The sequence below is a fragment of the Vigna angularis genome, chromosome 2, assembly GCF_016808095.1.
Source record: "Vigna angularis cultivar LongXiaoDou No.4 chromosome 2, ASM1680809v1, whole genome shotgun sequence".
Taxonomy (NCBI): domain Eukaryota; kingdom Viridiplantae; phylum Streptophyta; class Magnoliopsida; order Fabales; family Fabaceae; genus Vigna; species Vigna angularis.
This window is the reverse complement of record NC_068971.1, coordinates 48,874,297-48,880,296: the sequence shown is the minus strand read 5'-3', so window position 1 is coordinate 48,880,296 and position 6,000 is coordinate 48,874,297.

The following is a 6,000-nucleotide window of genomic DNA, read 5'->3' as shown; positions in this document are numbered from 1 at the left end:
TTGAAATGTGTGAATTTAGTCCTTTTAACTAAATTTTGTTAGGTTTATTTGATGTTTCAAGTGCGTTTCATGATAGCATTTGAGTTGTTTACACTGTTTGACACATTTTTGCTTCAATGTTCACTAAGAAATGCGTTTCACACATTTCTGAAGTTTGGAAGAGGGACTAATTACAATTTTCACTAAAAGTTAAGGGACTAAAAACATATTTAACCCAAATATAAATTATAAATCAGATAAAAATATTTGCTTGAAAGAAGAAAGTTTACATAAATTAACGTAAATTAAATGAAACGTCTTAAGATTTTGACAACAGATTAATAACCTTGAAATGTTTTTTTTACCAATCGATTATTGTTTTATCTTATTGAAAATACACAGGGTAGAAGATAATAAAATGAAAAGTTTTAATATCTTTCTTTTATTTCAAGAGACTTGTCCAAGTAAAATATATAATTTCTTAACATCTAAACAAATTGAATTATGAAATTTTGATGTAAAAATGATTGTAAAATTCTTAACAATAATTATTATATCAAAGATAAAAGAAATAAGAAACTAATAATAGTTGATTTTGTAAAAAAAAGTAAACCAACACATGGTAAGAGCACCTTATCATCAGAGTGTTTTATCTCAAATCAAGATTCTCACAAACAAAATTGTTATGTAGTAAGATATTTATTACATAAAATATCTTAGATATTTTAAACGGTTAAGATATTTATGAATAACTAACCACATTTTTAGGTAAGGTTATTTTTATTTTGGCTTATAAATACAAATGACAGGGCTAAAGTCCAGGTACGTTCTCTTTATGTCTAGAGACCCTAAATAATATTTCAGAGCAGTATCATAATCACTCTCTTGAGAGCTGAGGCTCCATAACTCACATCTGACTTGAGCGTCGGAGTATCTTTGCAGGTACCTCCCCCTCCTTTGGCGAGTATGAACAATAACAATCAGAAAAGAGCAAGCGTCCCAGACAGCCAGGAGCAACAAAGACACACCGGACAACATTTACACCGAAACATTTTGGCGCCCACCGTGGGGCCGAGTGCCAACCCAAAGAAGCCACAAGAGGAGCCTCGGCCTCGATGAATCCCTTCTTCGGATAAAGCTACTGCCGCATCATCGCAAGGATTCTCCCCCGTGAGCCATTAATGCCACTGTAAACACCTTTGCGAAATTGTGCCTCTTCGCGGGTCAGACCCAGCGCAGAGAACGCCTCCAAATCAGGTCCATCCATCAGCCTCCGTCGCGCCACCGGACACCGCTGTCACAGGGGAATCATTAATTCATCCCCATCGCCTCCCAAACACGGTCACGCTGATCCTACGACAGTGGTGGAGACCACCGAACTCCTATCCACGATGCGTCTCAACAAGAACAACCCACACCAGCATCTTCATTGGCGCCACTCCTTAGACCCCAAAACGCGCAATCAAAACCAACCCCAATTCGTAAGAACGGGAACGATCCTCTACAGTTGGTGATGAGCCTAGTCCGCAAAGAAGACCACCACTACCGTCACTCACGCTCTGATCACAGGATCAGAGTTCATCTACCAGACTTCAGTTCCTGTCTCCTTAGAACTTAAGGATACAGAGGTACACCAGAAATCCCTAATTTCCCAATTTCCACAAACCCCAAATCCGCAAACCGAAAACCCTAAATTCCCAAATCAGAGACAAGCCCTTTCGGCGCCTCCAAGCCCGCCGCATTGTCCGAACTATTTTCCGCGTCTTCCGCAGCACCCACGGCATCCACGTGCCGTTTTTTTTCTGCCTCCACAACGTTCAGATTTCTAATCCCCATATGTCATCGACAATTTAGGGTTCGCGAATGAATCTTTGAGCAGATGTTTCCTTCTCTGTCATGGAAGGTTTCATTCAATCTCTCCTCTGTAGGGCCTCGGCCAGCGTTGCCGAAATCCGCCACCACCCATTGTGAACGCAGCAACTAATTTGGCCTGAACCCCACTTTTACTGAACCTTCCAATAAGTCCGACACATGGACTCAACGATCCTCCAAGATCGCCCACTTTATCAACCATTGGTGATAGACAGCACACGGTCGTCCTCGACCGATCGCTCATTTTGTCGAACACTGATGTGATAGCACCTCGATCGATCGTCCACTTAGTCGACCACTGCTGATCGACAACGTACGGTCGTCCTTAACCGATCGTACGCTCGTTTGGAGGAACGACAGCGAGGTCATCAGTGACCATAAGCGCTGCAGTACTCGAACGAACGACAGCGAGGCCGGACGACCGAAATTCTCGCCGTTCGCCCTCACAAATATTTTGGTCATCCGACCTCACCATTCGACCTCCCTGGCGATCAACCATTCGAAGCACTCTAAGGTCGTCCACCTTGGTCGACAGCAAGACCGAGTGTCGACCGTGACCGATCGACAAAACCGTCGTCATTACCGTTCGACAATGTCAAGCCCGACAGCCTATGTGTCGAGCGTTCAAACATCCTGACGTTCGGTCCCTAGCGCTCGGCCTCAAGTGCCACTAGGCCGCTCGACAACCTAGATGTCGAGCGTTCAAACAGTCCTCGCGTTCGGCCTCACATGTCACTCGGCCATCCTTGGCCTAGAACGTTCGGCCATCCTTGGCCTAGATCGTTCGGCCACTCGCCTCAATGACGTTCAGCGTCTTGGTCTGAATCGTTCGGCCAACAACTCTCATTGACGTTCGAAAAATCAGCACGAAGCGTTTCAGCATACATTCTGACGGTCGTTCGCCCTAAAGCGTTCGGCACTTCGCTCACTATTGACGTTCGGTCTCTACCGCTCGACTATACATCAACACGAGGGCTCCACCATTCGGCCATACTCATGTTCGGCCTCCTGACGTTCGTCACCTGGCCTTGACCGGTCGACAACTCGGCATCTGTGACGTTCGGCACCTTGACCTCAGTCGTTCAGCCATCCGCGTCTCAAGCGTTCCAGAATTCGTTATAAAGGACGTTCGGCATTCTGCCCTCTTGACGTTCGGCCTAAAGCATTCGACCGCCGCGACCGTTCGACCCAACTGATGTTCAGCCATTTGGCCTCAATGACGTTCGTCCTCTTGGCTTCAATCGTTGTTCGGCCATTAAGTCTCACGGACGTTCGGTCACTTGTGCTCATCCCTTCTGCCTCAATTGTGATGTTTTATGTGGTCTCAAGCGTCCACCATTCGGCCATACACATGTTGGCTTATCATTGACGTTCGGCTTCAAGCGTCCAGCAATCAGCCTCGCGGACGTTCGGCCTTTCAGCTTCATTGACGCTCGACCATCCATGGCCACGAGCGCTCCAACATTCGGCCATTCGACTAAACTGATGCTCGCCCATTGTTCCTCAATGACGTTCGGCCGCTTGGCCTCCACCCTTTCGCCTCAGTCGTTCGGCGATTCGCGTCTCAAGCATTCCAGCATTCGTTTTCACCAACGTACAACACTCAGCCTCACTGACGTTCGTCAACTCGGCTTCTACGGCTCGACCATCCATCGACACGACCGTTCGGCCATTCGATCTCTCTGACGCTCGATCTCCAGCGTCCAGTATTTCGCCTGACGTTCGGCCGCCAAGGTTACAACTCGATCGAACGGTCTCACTTATATATTTTATATATACCTTATGCAGGTCACAGTAGACGATCAACCGAAAACCGAGCGTTCTACTATCTAAATCGATTGGCCTTACAACATAATCTGTTTTTTATGATTAAATTTTCCAAACCTTGTAAATGCCTTGGTTTGTCTCGCTACTCTTTTTTCTTTAATTCTACAGCGCAGATAAGCACATCTTACAGGCATAGGCGAACACTAGATATTCGTCCATGCTGAAGCACTCAAAATCGGGATACACTCCCACGGGTCACTGTTCACCCTTGAACACCCAGTCCAATCGGGATACACTCCCACGGGTCACTGCTCACCCTTGAACACCCAATCCAAACGGGATACACTCCCTCTGGTAGTTGTTCGCCCAAGAACACCCAGAACATCACCCGCTCGACAAACCATGTCCACGAGCGTTCTACGGGATACACTCCCTCTGGTAGATGTTCGTCCTAGAACACCCAGGCACATTGAATATAAGGATACACTCCCGCTGGTAGATGTTCGCCCTAGAACACCCAGACCATCAAACCTAGGGGACCATCCTCTAGCCTAGCCTATGTTCGCCCAAGAACATCAAATTTTCAAACATTCTGCTGTTCAACATCAAAAGCGTTCGTCATTTGGTTTCAACCGCTCGACAAACCCTGTGTATGAGCGTTCAAGCAGTCGGCCGTTCGGCCTCAAAGGTATTCGACCTTTTGGTTTCAACCGCTCGACAATCCCTGTGTACGAGCGTTCAAGCAGTCGGCCGTTCGGCCTCAAAGGTGTTCGACCTTTTGGTTTCAACCGCTCGACAATCCCTGTGTACGAGCGTTCAAGCAGTCGGTCGTTCGGCCTCAAAGGTATTCGACCTTTTGGTTTCAACCGCTCGACAATCCCTGTGTACGAGCGTTCAAGCAGTCGGCCGTTCGGCCTCAAAGGTGTTCGACCTTTTGGTTTCAACCGCTCGACAATCCCTGTGTACGAGCGTTCAAGCAGTCGGCCGTTCGGCCTCAAAGGTGTTCGACCTTTTGGTTTCAACCGCTCGACAATCCATGTGTACGAGCGTTCAAGCAGTCGGCCGTTCGGCCTCAAAGGTATTCGACCTTTTGGTTTCAACCGCTCGACAATCCCTGTGTACGAGCGTTCAAGCAGTCGGCCGTTCGGCCTCAAAGGTGTTCGACCTTTTGGTTTCAACCGCTCGATAATCCCTGTGTACGAGCGTTCAAGCAGTCGGCCGTTCGGCCTCAAAGGTATTCGACCTTTTGGTTTCAACCGCTCGACAATCCATGTGTACGAGCGTTCAAGCAGTCGGTCGTTCGGCCTCAAAGGTGTTCGACCTTTTGGTTTCAACCGCTCGACAATCCCTGTGTACGAGCGTTCAAGAAGTCGGTCGTTCGGCCTCAAAGGTGTTCGACCTTTTGGTTTCAACCGCTCGACAATCCCTGTGTACGAGCGTTCAAGCAGTCGGTCGTTCGGCTTCAAAGGTGTTCGACCTTTTGGTTTCAACCGCTCGACAATCACTGTGTACGATCGTTCAAGCAGTCGGCCGTTCGGCCTCAAAGGTGATCGACCTTTTGGTTTCAACCGCTCGACAATCCCTGTTTACGAGTGTTCAAGCAGTCGGTCGTTCAGCCTCAAAGGTGTTTGGCCCTTTGGTTTCAACCGCTCGACAACCTATGTGTACGAGCGTTCAAACAGTTGGTCGTTCGGCCTCCCTTCAGTTTCAACCGCTCGGCCTCACATGCCACTCGGCCGCTCGACAACCTATGTGTCGAGCATTCAAACAGTCCTCACGTTCGACCTCACATGCCACTCGGCCTCTACCGCTCGGCCATACATATCCTCATGTTCGGCCTCACTCGTTCCAGCTTTTTGCCGTTCGTCTTCGCCTCTTTTTGGTCCATCAAACTCAACCGCTCGGTCATCCTTGGTTTAAAACGTTCAGTCCACATATGAGCAACAACCAAAAACACGCTCCCTAACACAGCGAATACAGCCTCCCTCAAACCCATAAGTCCTATAGTTACCACGTCCATAAAACATAACGGTTAACTCGGACTTGGGGGGCATGTTATGTAGTAAGATATTTATTACATAAAATATCTTAGATATTTTAAACGGTTAAGATATTTATGAATAACTAACCACATTTTTAGGTAAGGTTATTTTTATTTTGGCTTATAAATACAAATGACAGGGCCAAAGTCCAGGTACGTTCTCTTTATGTCTAGAGACCCTAAATAATATTTCAGAGCAGTATCATAATCACTCTCTTGAGAGCTGAGGCTCCATAACTCACATCTGACTTGAGCGTCGGAGTATCTTTGCAGGTACCTCTCCATCCTTTGGCGAGTATGAACAACAACAATCAGAAAAGAGCAAGCGTCCCAGACAGCCA